General features: G+C 44.1%; 1 protein-coding gene across 9 annotated transcripts in view; it reads right to left on the bottom strand.

Moving 5' to 3' along the window:
* Window positions 1-15,651, bottom strand: part of n4bp3 (NEDD4 binding protein 3) — a 144,416-nt gene that overhangs the window by 17,070 nt on the left and 111,695 nt on the right. For 3 of the 9 annotated variants that reach the window (XM_059990089.1, XM_059990092.1, XM_059990094.1), the window contains one exon: window positions 7,860-7,971. The exons of the other annotated variants lie outside the window; for them this stretch is intronic. The gene's annotated coding sequence lies outside the window, so the exon portion shown is untranslated. The remainder of the gene's footprint in view (window positions 1-7,859; window positions 7,972-15,651) is intronic. 9 annotated transcript variants of the gene reach the window in all.

The raw sequence follows: 15,651 nt of genomic DNA, 5'->3' as shown, positions 1-15,651 counted from the left end.
TCAGCACAGATTAGATGGGCTGAAGGGGCTGTTTCTATGCTGTACTTTTCAATGACTTTATGACACACAGTCTAGCGTTAACAAAAAAGGCTAGTCATAGACATGCTATTACTCATTTCCAATATGTATTAAAATAAAATGAGTTCCGTTATAACCATATAACAATTACAGCATGGAAACAGGCCATCTCGGCCCTTCTAGTCCCTGCCGAACGCTTACTCTCACAGTTGCGTTGTTCAAGCCTGTGATACAGGCATAGATTTTCCCAAAGCAAGGCATAACACATAAGCAAATAAAAGTTGCCATCACTAGTAAGGTAGGCAACCTAGCCCCACCATTTTGCTCTTCCTGTCCCTCCCTGATGATCCCAGATCTGGCTGAGTCACGTTCCAAAGGAGGCCCCTAGATGAGGCTATTCTTTACCATGAAAGAGCGATCAGATCAGTGAACACTCTGCCACAGGAGCTAACAAAACGGCATCAGATTACTCCGCCTCTGAGCACCCCCACGGACACGCTCCCTCCACTAGCTGTCTCCAGAAAGCAGGTGGGAGTAGAAATTCTCCGCCACCCCTATGCCGGCAGAGACCAGTTGACAGAAGAGCATTTTGTGGGCAGTACCTAGTACTTCTTCTTCAGGACTGTATGAGCATTTCAGGTGCCTTGCTTTGGACGATGTGCAGATTTAAGTGGTGTTAAAACTCCACCCATCTGCACAAATGTCTAATCACAATCCTTAATTGCTTATTTCCTTCCTTCCTTAATATGTAGCTCCTGAATCATTTCATCAAACTGGTCCCATCCCAGGTAAAGGGAGAGTGCTCACTACAGAGTGAAGTGCCACTTTCCAGCACGGAACTGCAGCAGCAAAACTTCCTAACAACCTCCTTAGTCACCGAATGTGCTGCTGGAATTCAGAGCCAGAACATTCAAATGCACAAGTGTGACAGAAAATCCTTTGATATGCCCATTGACTATCCCAATTACTTTTTTTTGTCCTTCTATTGTGCTCTGAGGAGACATGAGGATTTAAATGAGAGATATTTCTGCTTGTTATAGTTGTCTCTAGCTATTACAAAATCCATAATAGGTCAGCAGATTCATGTGGCTGCATATTATTTCCCCCATGTTTCCATTCAGTAATCCAAAGATGGCAAAACCGTGCAGAGTCTTGTCCAACAGTCTTCCACCAGTAAACAGTTGTGTTAGAAATGTCCAACCGGATCCAATTCACTACCACTGCACTAAATAGCTAAAGAGACCACTAAATATAAGGCTCATAGCACAGAGCTGAAAGGACAGGTAACAAAATCATTTCATGCCCCTAACAAAGATTCCTAAACATTACTGTTCACAATCCCTGCAAATCTTCGTTAGAATCAGAAAATCGCAGGACTGAGCAAAATTAATGATTCTGACAGAGTGAGGGAGCAGAATTAATATACACAGTCAAAATGACAAATACATTGAAGCATTCCTGGATAAACGATGCATCTCTGCTGATAGTGCCCCCTTTCTGTCAGCACTCAGCAACTCAGACAACTCAGATCTTCCTATTAAATTAACAGCAATCATTGTTCAATGCATCAAAAATTAAAGGGATTTGTTAAGATGGTGACATTGATAAGCGCACACACTATTGAACATCTGTGGTTTTAAGGCACAGCTTCTTTGTTTTATAAATGTGAATTCATTTGAGATGATCTCTTGGTGATGGCCTATTAACCACCACATAATGCATAGATATGAACAATTTTAAAAACCCCGTAGATACTTAAGGTAGATATAAACAGGCATAACATTAGGACTGTGGATATAAGCACTGTTTCTTCCAAGCTGTGCAGGTGCATGGTCGCACGGTAACTGAAATATTCCTGCACACATAGCCTTTGTTGCAGTGCTGCTGGAATATACTTTTCTATAATAGTAATCTACCTCTGAAATTATCTTAATATAATTTTGAAATATATGTTAATATAATTGTATAGTACCCTTTAATTAATTAGGTATTAATGAATATAATCCACATATTTAAAATGCCGCACAGTTCTCAGGCCATGTAAAACTTTCATTTTCAGGTCAATGGTTGGTCTACGCAGCTGTAAAAAAATTAGAGGAATGTTGGAGATCAATAATTGGAATTGAACAGTGAAGGGTATTCAATGTTTAAGAAGGTCAGGCAAAAGAGAAAATGTATTCATAGTAGTGTTGGTGTTTAAAGAGAAGAATAACAACAGCAAGGAAGGACTTTGACAGCTGTCGCAGGGTTTGCACACTATAACTTCCTGCAAGGCAAGACCGGGTATCGTAAGTGGCAATGACCATCAGTCCTGGATAGTTCCATACATTTTATGCACACTTTAACACACACACACCACTCCCCCCCTTCCACTTTCCCCAACTTCGCCAGGTGTCCCTGTAGGTTCAGTCTCCTCAAGTCTGACGTTTGGGTGTCATTCACAAGGGTGGATCCACAAAAGACATCTAATTCAGGAGGTGTTGTTGATGAGTGATAAAGATTTGTGCAGAGCAACTGGCTGGAATATTTAAAGATATATTCAATCTCCCACTTCTGTGGTCCGTGGTTCCCATCTACTTCAAAGAGACACCTACTGTAGCAGTGCCCAAGAACAGTGTGGTGACCTGCCTTAATGACTACCATTCACTGGCCTTTGGCTATGATACAAATCTACTCCTAACGCAGAGATGAGCTGGATCTTCTCCAATTTGTCTATTGCCATAACAGGTCAACAGCAGATGTGATTTCTCTGGCTCTTCGTTCCGCTCTGAGCAAGAGGAATTCAGGCAGCAGCTGCCATTCATCGACTATGGCTCAGCATTCAATACAACTATCCCATCCAAACTTCTCATCAAGTTTCAAGATGAGAGCATCTACACCTCCCTCGACTTCCACATCGGCACAGCTCAGTCAGCAAGGGCTGGCAAGGAAGTCCCTCCCTTGCTGTTCATCAACACCGGTGCACTTCAAAACCCTGTGCTTAGTCCCCTGAGCTACCCTCTACGCATACGTGACTGTGTGGCTAAACACAGGTACAGTGCGATCCTCACATCTGCTAGTAACACTACTGCTGCTGAACAAATGACAGGTGATGATGAGACAGGTCACCTGATTGCATGGTGATGCAAAAACGTCTTGCTCTATATTAGCAAAACTAAAGAGACGATTGTTGACTTCAGGAAGGGGAAGGAGAGCAAACCTACACCAATCTACGTTGGGGAATCGGTAGCAGAGAGAGTCAGCAACTTTAAATTCCCGGGCACTTACACATCAAATGAGCTGCACACAGATTAAATCATAAGGAATATGCACCAGTAACATAAAGGAACCTTTGAACTTGTGCTGACATTTGACAAGATCATCCTGGTTCACATTTTCCTGCTCAGATTCCAAAAATCTATCAATATTTGACACAGCCACAGGGTGGACACAACCTTACCACAAGATCCACAAATCCTTCATCTCCTCCTATCTTCAGCCCCTGAAGTAGACCTCGATCTCGCTCCAGTTCCAGAAGCAGGCAACTGCCCAGCATGGATTCCACAGTGGGAGATACCAGACAGGCCATCAAATGCCTGGCAGAAGGTTTTACGACAGAAGAAGTGAAGATGTGAACGTTTAGGAGCGTAAGCCCAGTCAGTGAATGGCAGGGTGACAGGAGCAGTGAGATACTGTACTTCAGACATGAGGGCCAAAAGAATAAAGTGGAGGAAGCTGGGGCCTGGGCAAGGTTAATAAACGGTAGATGGATTGAGGGGAGTTAAAGACGGTGCGGCAAGCTTTAAGCAATTCAGCGGGATTGGCAATGAAAGCAAGGGCGTGGGGCAAGCAGGACGTGGAAGGAAGGTGACGAAAGATCCTGTTGAAGCAATGTATAGAAGGCAACATGCCAATTTAGAGAGCTCTGTGATGGTTAGGCTGGAACGGCAAAGACTTAAATAGCGGTTTCATGATCTGATGGGTTGAAGCAGTTTTTTTTTCTGGAGTTGAGAGGCTGGAAGGTCAACAGCTCAGCTTGAAGTTCAACAGAGAACCAACACAGTAAAGAGAATTCTATCCAAAGGGCCAAAAAATTGCTCAGCGGGCAGTCTGGCATGTTACCTAATCAGGCAGATGAGAAATGGACTTGGCTTCAGTTTGGATTTTGGGTGGGAGACAGGGAGAGTACATAGAAAACCTGATTTACAATTCCACGAAATCCTGAGCAATTTTATGATTCCAATATCCAGATTGCAGCCAAAGTATCCCCCACAGTATCACAACGATAAATAATAATAAGAACCTAAAACATCACAGCATTGTACAGGCCCTCTGGTCATCGAAGTTGTGCTGACATTTTAACTCACCTAAGATCAATCTAACCTTTCCCTCCCACATAGCCTTCCATCATCCATGTGTCTATTTCAGAGTTTCATAAACATTCCTAATGTATCTGCCTCTACCACCACTCCTGGCAGGACACTCTACACATCCTCTGCTCTCAGTGTAAAAACTTTGGTCTGACATCCTCCCCTATGTTTTCCTCAAATCTCCTTAAAACTTGCCCCCTCGAATTAGCCATAAATAGAAAAAAAACAGAAAGGTAACTGTAGATTTTGTCCTACTAGATGTTATAGACGTAAGATTAGCAGCCATGCAGGGATGAAATGTCTGTCAAAATTCCCCATCTCTAAATTAACACCTATAGCTATAGAATCTTAACACCATGTCTCTGCAATTTTGCAACCTTGAGGTGTGAGGGTTGTAGGATCCGCCAGACAGCCCGACCAATGGGAAAACTCAGGGAGTTTGACAGCAACGAGCTCTGGGGCTGCATTGCTTTGGTATGACAATGAATTGCATAGCAGCAATCAGTTAGAGCTGAGGAAAGGTCATTAATCTTCCTCCATCCTCCCACCACCCTACCAGGGATTGGGTTCCTCTCATCCTCACCTACCGCCCACCAGCCTCCACGTCCAGCACATAATTCTCCAAAACTTAAACCACCTCCAATGGGATCCCAGCTCCAAGCATATTTTCCCTCCCCCCACTTTCTGCTTTCCGCAGGGATCCCTTGTCCATTCATCCCTCCCCACTGATCTCCCTCCTGGCACTTATCCTTGCAAGTGAAATAAGCATCACAACTGCCCTTACCACTCCTTCCTCACTACCATTCAGGGTCCTTCCAGGTGAGGTGACATTTCACCCATGAGTCTCCTGGGGTCACTTGCTGTGTTTGGTGCTCCTGGTGTGGCCTCTTGTATTATCATTGAGACCTGGCATTGGGAGACCGCTTCGCTGAGCTCCATCAGCCAGAACAAGCGGGATCTCCTAGTTGCCACCCATTTAATTCCACTTCCCATTCCGATATGTCCATCCATGGTCTCCTCCTTCGTCGTGTTGAGGCCACACTCAGGTTGGAGGATCAACACTTCATGTTCTGTTTGGGTAGCCCCCAACCTGATGGCATGAACGTCGACTTCTCAAACTTCCAGTAATGCCCCCCATCCACCCCACCTTCATCTTTTCCCTCTCTCACCTTATCTCTTTGCCCGTCCATCACCTCCCTCCTTTTTCTTTCTTCCATGGGCTTCTGTCTCTTTCACCAATCAATCTCTTCATCCCTCTTCCTCCAGCTTTCACCTATCACCTGGAGTTTCTCTGTCCCCTCTCCCCACCTTTTAAATCTATTCATCAGCTTTTTTTCTCCAGTACTGCCAAAGGGTTTCAGCCCAAAACGTCGACTGTACTCTTTTCCATAGACGCTGCCTGGCCTGCTGAGTTCCTCCAGCATTTTGTGTGCATTGCTCGGATTTCTAGCATCTGCAGGTTTTTTCTTGTTTGTCATTAAACTTAATTGGCATTATATTCCTTCTCAAATAAAACCCAGTCTACTAAACTTGCAGAGTTTTCTGATTTTGCTCTGGGTTTATGCCAAGCCTGGTTGAATTATTAACTGTGACTACGAAACATCAGAAGATGGTTTGCTGCAGATAAACTTCCACTCTTCTGCATTCGGTACATCTTAATAACAATGTGGATTGTGGGGGAAGCAGGTGGTCCCACCTGTGGAACAAATATCTAAAGTAGACTTCTGCAGTCACAACACATTCATCTAAATGACCTACAGTAAAAGAACATCACATCAGAAAGGGAATCCATGGGAAATTTCAGTGAAAATTCTTACTTAATGAAAGCTTTTCTTTAAAAAAAACAAAAGAAATATTTCTTGTCTAATCATTCCCTTTTACATTTGGAAAGGACAATTTTCATACTTTTGACTAGTAACGTATTTTTTTAAGTACCACCAGTAACAGTTATTTCTGTCAGACAGCCATCTGGAAGAGAATCCTATCTGACAGAGAATAATGTTATCTGTGCCAGTAGATGTCAGAATCCAAAACACAAATCCTTGGAGTACACCACCAAGTAACCATTCTGGGCTAGATAAGACAACATGGCACAAAACATTTTCACTTACCCACACTTTCTCATAAAACAGCTTTTCATTTAGAAATGGGGACAGCTGCTTCTTGAAGCAGGGAGGACTGCGAAACACTAGGCTTGAAGGTCAGTCTCACAATGTCGATAGCTACATCCCACATTTAATCTCATAATCACCAGATCACCTCAGTAACCCCTCCGCAGTTCCAAATTTAACTTGCCTCCAGTAATAAAAATCCCAGTGATTTTGTTTATCCAACAGCTTTTCAGACTACGGTGGATGAATGTTGATATAATGTGAATACCGAGACTATCACTCAAAGGAAAGCTACCATGTAGTCATACCCTTTTCTAAAAGAAGTTGCAAATCTAATTTTCTTAACAAATGAATTAGTACAACCAAGTAAAAGCACATTGAAAGTATGATTTGAGATATACTAACACACTTCTATTAAAAGGATTATTAGCATTCAGAGCATAGAACTGTGGCCTTGTTATAGGGATTAAAATTTTGTCTCAAAAAAAGACATTGTATTACTGATTTTCCCCAGTGAATTTTTTTCATGTTTCTCATGTGAAGAAGAACGTTTGATGAAATTGGTTGGTGGAGCGCAGCTGAAGAGGAGTAGAAGCTGAATGAAGGGTTGGGTAAAGCCTGCTGGAACAGAAGAGTCCTGTGGACAGCGAGGAAGGGCAACAGCAACACTTCACGAGTTCCAGAGTGTGAAAGGAAGGTTAAGAGGCAAGTTACATTTTGAAATTTGTTGTCAAGCTTGACCAGCTAAGTGTTGGTCAAGACGGTTCATAGGGTGACAGGACAAGATGGAGACACTGCCTTGCTTGTACCAGATAACAATAGCTAGCAATAGATAATGCCAGTGATGAGGTATTGTTAACCTTTGGCCGAGATTGGCCAGCTGATAGAGGAACTGACTGTAGACGTGCAACTCTAATCTTGATTCTCACGTGGGAAGCATTTGTAGACTAGCTGATACCTAATGAATGCTTCTTGAAATCGCTGACCAAGTACGTTTAGCTGCTGGTTATTGCCCAACATTTACTGCATAAATTTAAGGTGTAACCTGGCATTTGAAAGAGTGCTAAGATAATGGCTCCCCTGATCACGTATTAAAGGGTTAAACTTATACCGAAGTCTGTGTCTTTGTTTCTGTTTGCTAACAAAGTAAAGTCTCACAAAAATTTGGTGATGGAATTCGTTTACTCGATGGATTAGTGGAGCAGGGGGAGTGGAGCTGGGAGGTCGTTGTTACAATGTCAGACAGACGCGTCTATCACACTGCTCCAGAAACTCGCTAGATCCTGTCCCGCAGTGCGAACAGTGTGGAAGGTGCATGTTCGCCCTGTGCCTGGGTGAAGAGTGATGGCACTTTCTCAACCTCAACAGCAAGCTGTCTTACCCAAAGCTGTGTGCCTCTGTGGAGATTGCGTGTACTCCTTGTGACCAAGTCGACGTCCTCTAGGTACTCCAGTTCCCTCCCACACCTCAAAGGTTCAGTGATTAGTTGTCCTCTGTAAAGTAGACCGAGTAATAGTTGATGAGAATGAAGGGACAATAGGATACAAGGAAAACTACTGAGGATTAGGCTTGTTCTGTGAATTGGCAGTGACTCAATAGACCAAAATGGACTCCTTCCATGGTTAAGATCATTGATTGGTGATGCAGAATGAGGTTTTAATAGAGCTTGGGTGCTTTCAGGACATTTCAGTGGGCTGCAATCATAACAATCTATTGGATATTCAGCAGGGGCCAATTAAAGGAAGAGAACTGTAAGCAGAGCAGCCGTTGTGGAAGTGGGCAATGTTAGAGTGGTCGGTGTTCGAGTGGTCGGTGTTCGAGTGGTCGGTGTTAGAGTGGACGGTGTTAGAGTGGACGGTGGTAGAGTGGTTGGTGTTAGAGTGGTCAGTGTTAGAGTGGTCGGTGTTAGAGTGGTCGGTGTTAGAGTGGACGGTGTTAGAGTGGTCGGTGTTCGAGTGGTCGGTGTTAGAGTGGACGGTGTTAGAGTGGTCGGTGTTAGAGTGGTCGGTGTTAGAGTGGTCGGTGTTAGAGTGGTCGGTGTTAGAGTGGACGGTGTTAGAGTGGTCGGTGTTAGAGTGGACGGTGTTAGAGTGGTCGGTGTTAGAGTGGTCGGTGTTAGAGTGGACGGTGTTAGAGTGGACGGTGTTAGAGTGGTCGGTGTTAGAGTGGTCGGTGTTAGAGTGGTCGGTGTTAGAGTGGACGGTGTTAGAGTGGTCGGTGTTAGAGTGGTCGGTGTTAGAGTGGTCGGTGTTCGAGTGGTCGGTGTTAGAGTGGTCGGTGTTAGAGTGGTCGGTGTTAGAGTGGTCGGTGTTAGAGTGGTCGGTGTTAGAGTGGTCGGTGTTAGAGTGGACGGTGTTAGAGTGGACGGTGTTAGAGTGGTCGGTGTTAGAGTGGACGGTGTTAGAGTGGTCGGTGTTCGAGTGGACAGTGTTAGAGTGGTCGGTGTTAGAGTGGTCGGTGTTAGAGTGGACGGTGTTAGAGTGGTCGGTGTTAGAGTGGTCGGTGTTAGAGTGGTCGGTGTTAGAGTGGTCGGTGTTAGAGTGGTCGGTGTTAGAGTGGTCGTGTTAGTGTGGTCGGTATTAGAGTGGTCAGTGTTAGAGGACAGATAGGTAGGCAGAGGGTGTGTGGTCCCTTAGAAGAGGTGATGTAGGATAGGGAAAATGTAGAATACTTTTGGATAAAGTTAAGAAACTGTAAGGATAAAAAGACCCTGATAGCAATTACTGTATATACAGGCCTCCGAAAAGTAGCCAAGATGTGGCCTGCAAATTACAACAGGAGATAGAAAAAACATGATAAAAGGGCAATGTTGCTATATTCATGAGTAATTTCAACATGGAGATAGACTAGGAAAATCAGGTCAGTGTTAGACGCCTAGAGTGGGAATTTGTAGAGTGCCTATGAGATAGCTTTTTAGAGCAGCTTGTGCTTGAGCCCACTAGGGAAATGGCAATTCTGGATTGGATGTTATGTTACGACCCAAATTTGATTAGAGATATTAAGGTAGGGGTACCCTTAGACATCAATGATCATAATATAGATTTCACCCTTCAGTTTGAGCGTGAGAAGCTAAAATCAGATATATCGGTATTAAAGGGAATTACAGAGGCATGAAAGAAGAGCTGGCCAAAGTTGATTGGAAGGTTGGTACCACCAGGGATGAAAGGCAGAACAGCAATGGCTGGAGTTTCTGGGAGCAATTCAGAAGATGCAGGAAAGATACATCCTAAAGGTGAAGAGGTATTCTAAAGGTAGGATGAGGCAACTGTGGCTGACAAGGGATGCCAAAGACAGCATAAAAGCAAAAGAGAGGGCATATAATATAGCTAAAATTTGCGGGAAGGTAGAAGATTGGGAAGCTTTTATAAACCAACAGAAGGCAACTGGAAAATCATAAAGAGAGAAAAGATGAAAGAGAGAAAAGCTAGCCAATAATATAAAAGAGGATCCAAAAACTTTTTCTCAGATATATATGAAGAGTAAAAAGAGATCAGAGTGGACAAATAATGGACAAGAAAATAATGCTGGAGATGTAGTAATAGGGGACAATGAAATGATGGATGAACTTTGTATTTGACATCAGTCTTCACTGTGGGAGACACCAGCAGAATGTCAGAAATGTAAGAGAGTCAGGGGGTAGATGTGAGTGTTGTTGCTGTTTCTAAGCAGAAGGTGCTTGGGAAGCTGAAAGGTCTGAAGGTAGACAAGTCACCTGGACCAGCTGGACTACATTTCAGAGTTCTGAAAGAGGTAGCCGAAGAGATTGTGCAGGCATTAGCAATGATTTTTCAAAAATCACCTCATTCTGGAAGGCTGGAAAATTGTAAATGTCACTCCACTCTGTAAGAAGGGAGGAAGGCAAAAAAAAGACAATTCTAGGCCAGTTAGCTTGACTTCAGTGATTGTAAAGATGTTGGAGCCTATTATTAAGGATAAGGTTTCAAGGTTCTTGGACACATAAAATAGCCCAACGCCAGCCTGGTTTCTTAAAGATAAATCTACTCTGACAACTCTTTTGGAATTATTTGAGAAAGTAACAGGCAGGATAGACAAAGGAGAGTCAGTGAATATTGTTTATTTGGATTTTCAGCGGGCCTTTGACAAGGTGTCGCATATGAGGCTGCTTAACCAGATAAAAGCACATGGTATTACAGATAAGATACTAGCATTGATGTAAGATTGACTGACTGACAGGAAGCAAAGTACGAGAATAAAGGGAGCCTTTTCAGGTTGGCTACCGGTGACTAGTGGTGTTCCGTAGGGGGTCTGCATCGGGACCACTTCTTTTCATGTTATATGTCAATGACATGACGGAGAATTTGATGGTTTTTTTCCCAGATTTGTGGACGATACGAAGATAGGTGGAGGGGCAGGTAGAGTTGAGGAAGCAAGTTGTCTGCAGAAGGTCGTGGACAGATTGGGTGAATGGGCGAAGAAATGGCAGATGGAATATTGTGTAGGGAAGTGTACGGTAATGCACTCTGGTAGAAAAAATAAAGACATGGACAATTTTCTAAATGAGGAGAAAACTGAAAAATCAGAGGGGCAAAGGAACTTGGAAACCTTTGTGCAGGATTCCCAAAAGGTTACCTTCCAGCTTGAATCGGTGGTAAGGAAAACAAACATAGAGAAGCCTACAGTACATTACAGGCCCTTCGGCTCACAAAGCTGTGCCAAACATGTACTTACTTTAGAAATTACCTAGGGTTACCCATAGCCCTCTATCTTTCTGAGCTCCATGTACCTGTCCAGTAGTCTCTTAAAAGATTCTATCGTATCTGCCTCCACCATCATCGCCGGCAGTCCATTCCATGCACTTACCACTCTCTGCGTAAAAAACTTATCCCTGACATCTCTGTACCTACTTCCAAGCACCTTAAAACTGTGATCCTCTCATGTTAGCCATTACAGTCCTGGGAAAATGCCTCTGACCATCCACATGATCAATGCCTCTCATCGTCTTATACACCTCTATCAAGTCACCTCTCATTCTCCGTCGCTCCAAGGAGAAAAGGCCGAGTTCACTCAATCCATTCTCATAAGGCATGCTCCCCAATCCAGACAACATCCTTGTAAATCTCCTCTGCACCCTTTCTATAGTTTCCATATCCTTCCTGTAGTGAGGCGACCAGAACTGAGAACAGTACTCCGTGTGGTCTGACCAGGGTGCTATATAGCTGTAACGTCACCTGTCAGCTCTTGAACTCAATCCCACGGTTGATGAAGGCCAATGCACTGTGTACCTTCTCAAGCACAGAGTTAACCTGTGCAGCAGCTTTGAGTGTCCTATGGACTCTGACCACAAGATCCCTCTGATCCTCCACACTGCCAAGAGTCTTACCATTAATACTAAATTTTGGATCCTTTCCATCAACTTACCAACCACTGAAGTAAGACTCACTGGTCTATAATTTCCTGGGCTATCTCTACTCCCTTTCTTGAATAACGGAACAATATCTGCAACCCTTCAATCCACTGGAACCTCTCTTATCCCCATTGATGATCGTTGCCAGAGGCTCAGCAATCTCCTCCCTCCCCTCCCACAGTAGCCTGTCCTGGAGACTCCGGTCCCGGAGACTTACTCATTTTGAGAGGGCTGGAATACAAAAGCAAGATTTCACGCTGAGGCTTTATGAGGCAATGGTCAGACTGCACTTAAGAGCTTTCTGAACAGTTTTGGGCTCCTCACCTGAAAGATGTGCTGACTGCGGAAAGGGTCCAGAGGAGGTTCATGAGAATACTTCCAGGAATGAAAGTGTTAACATATGAGGAGCATGTGACAACTCTGGGCCTGAACATGCTGGCTTTTAGAAGAATCTGGGGAGATCTCATTGAAACCTATTGAATATCGAAAGCCCTGGATAGAGAGGATGTTTCCTATGGGTGGGGGTGTCTAGAACCAGAGGGCACAGGCTCAGAATAGAGGGACACCTACTGAAAACACATTATGAGAAATAATTTATTTAGCAAGAGAACAGTGAATCTGTGGAATTCATTGCTACAGATGGCTGTGCAGGCCAAGTCATCGGGTAAGGCAGAGTTTGATAGATTCTTAATTAGTCAGGGCATGAAGGGATATGGGGAGAAGCCAGGAGAATGGGGTTGATAGGAATAATAAATCAACCATGATGGAGATAGCTTGATGGGACAATTGGCCTAATTCTGCTCCTATTTTATGGCCAAGGTAATCTGGAAACTGCTTCCAGAGATTGCCAAAGTGGGATGTGTGAAATCTGAAGGAACAGCAAAGACTTTCCATCCAAGGTCGGGATCACAGGGGTCCAGTGGAGTTTGGTAACTGCAGGAATAATGGGTTCAAAGCACCTGACAATGAACTGCGACAAATAGCTGTTCATTCTGAGTGAATCCACCAGAGGCAAGATATACATCACAGCTGGATGTTGTAAAGATGGATGAAACACAATGATCAGATTAGCACTGGTGTGGGGGCAGGGGCAGGTAGGAGTGGGTGTGTGAAAATATTCAGGTCAGTCAGAAGCAAAGAATGAACTAGTTTCTCCAGACCAGCTAGAGACCTTGGCCTGAGGGGGCAGTTTCTCTTGTCGTGGAGAGGGAAGTGCAGAAAGGGTCGTATTATGTGGCTAAATAATTTTCTAACATTTGAGTGATCAAAGTATTAAACAGTTGGCCTTTGAATAAAATCTATCCATTCTGCGTCAGTAGAAACTACAGTCTAAGAGATATGGAGAGAGAGGATTAGGGCGACAGAAAGGGTGGTGGAGAGGATGAGGGACAGAGAGAGGGGAGAGAGACAGACAGAAAGAGGGAGTGGGGAGAGACCAGGAAGAAACAGGAGGAAGACTGAACAGATCGGAAACTCAAACTGTGCCACAGGAAATTTGGCAGCTGGTGATCTCAGAGCCAAAGGTGCTCGGATCATCAATCACCACAATTCACGTGCCTCCCTCTTGCCTGCAGCCTTCTGCTGATGCTGCTATAACGGTTTCAGAAACAGCAGAGTTCAGTCTAGTGTCGAGAAAGATCAAATTCTGGCAGACTGCACTGAGCGTCTGGAGCTGCGATTGGATTCATACTGGAGCATCCGCGATGCTGAGAAAGTCGTGAATAGCACGTTCAGTGAGTTGGCCACACCGCAGGTAAAGGCTACACAGGCAGAAAGGGAAGGGGTGGCCACTAGACAGCGTAGCAGTAGGCAGGTAGTGCAGGAGTCCCCTGGGTCATCTCCCTCCTAAACAGATATAGTGTATTGGATACTGTTGGGGGAGATGTCTCATCAGGGGAAGGCAGCAGCAGCCGAGTTCATTGCACCATGGGTGGCTCTGTGGCACAGGAGGGAAGGAAAAGGAGTGGGAAAGCTATAGTGATAGGGGATTCGATTGTAAGAGGAATAGATAAGCGTTTCTGCGGCCGCAAATGAGACTCCAGGATGGTATGTAGCCTCCCTGGTGCAAGGGTCAAGGATGTCTCTGAGCGGCTGCAGGTCATTCTGGAATGGGAGGGTGAACAGCCAGTGGTTGTGGTGCACATAGGTACCAACGATATAGGTAAAAAACAGGATGAGGTCCTACAAGGTGAATTTAGGGAGTTAGGAGATAAACTAAAAAGTAGGACCACAAAGGTAATAATCTTTGGATTACTACCAGTGCCACGTGCTAGTCAGAGTAGAAATAGGAGGATATTTCAGATGAATACGTGGCTTGAAAAACAGTGCAAGGGGGAGGGATTCAAATTTCTGGGGCATTGGAACCAGTTCTGGGGGAGGTGGGACCAGTATAAGCAGGACGGTCTGCACCTGGGCTGGACTGGAACCAATGTCCTAGGGGGAGCGTTTCCTACTGTTGTTCAGGAGGCTTTAAACTAATGTGGCAGGGGGATGGGAACAAGCACAGAGAGACAGAGGGGTGTAAAATGAGGGTAGAAGCAAAAAGTAGTAAGGTGAAAAGTAAAAGTGGCAGGCAGGCAAATCCAGGGCAAAAAGCAAACAGAGCCACTGTTCAACATAATTGTATAAGGGCTAAGAGTGTTGTAAAAACAAGCCTGAAGGCTTTGTGTGTCAATGCGAGGAGCATTCGTAACAAGGTGGATGAATTGAATGTGCAGATAGTTATTAATGAATATGATATAGTTGGGATCACAGAGACATGGCTCCAGGGTGACCAAGAATGGGAGCTCAACATCCAGGGATATTCAATATTCAGGAGGGATAGACAGGAAAGAAAAGGAGGTGGGGTAGCATTGCTGGTTAGAGAGGAGATTAATGCAATAGAAAGGAAGGACATTAGCCTGGAGGATGTGGAATCGATATGGGTAGAGCTGCATAACACTAAGGGGCAGAAAACGCTGGTGGGAGTTGTGTACAGGCCACCTAACAGTAATAGTGAGGTTGGGGATGGCATTAAACAGGAAATTAGAAATGCGCGCAATAAAGGAACAGTAGTTATAATGGGTGACTTCAATCTACATATAGATTGGGTGAACCAAATTGGTAAGGGTGCTGAGGAACAGGATTTCTTGGAATGTATGCGGGATGGTTTTCTGAACCAACATGTCAAGGAACCAACTAGAGAGCAGGCCATTCTAGATTGGATTTTGAGCAATGAGGAAGGGTTTGTTAGCAATCTTGTCATGCGAGGCCCCTTGGGTAAGAGTGACTATAATATGGTGGAATTCTTCATCTTAATGGAGTGACATAGTTAATTCAGAAACAAAGGTTCTGAACTTAAAGAAGGGTAACTTTGAAGGAATGAGACATGAATTAGCTAAGATAGACTGGCAAATGGTACTTTTTGAACTTAAAGAAGGGTAACTTTGAAGAAATGAAACGTGAATTAGCTAAGTTAGACTGGCAAATGGTACTTAAAGGGTTGACGGTGGATATGCAATGGCAAGCATTTAAAGATCACATGGATGAACTACAACAATTGTTCTTCCCAGTTTGGCGAAAGAATAAACCAGGGAAGGTAGTGCACCCGTGGCTGACAAGGGAAATTAGAGATAGTATCAAGTCCAAAGAAGAAACATATAAATTAGCAAAAAAAAATGCGGCACACCTGAGGACTGGGAGAAATTCAGAGACCAGCAGAGGAGGACAAAGGGCTTAATTAGGAAAGGGAAAAAAGATTATGAGAGAAAGCTGGCAGGGAACATAAAAACTGAATGTAAAAGCTTTTATAGATACGTGAAAAGAAAAA

The sequence above is a fragment of the Hypanus sabinus genome, chromosome 15 (genome assembly GCF_030144855.1).
Source record: "Hypanus sabinus isolate sHypSab1 chromosome 15, sHypSab1.hap1, whole genome shotgun sequence".
Lineage (NCBI taxonomy): Eukaryota > Metazoa > Chordata > Chondrichthyes > Myliobatiformes > Dasyatidae > Hypanus > Hypanus sabinus.
This window is presented reverse-complemented; position numbering and strand designations above follow the sequence as displayed.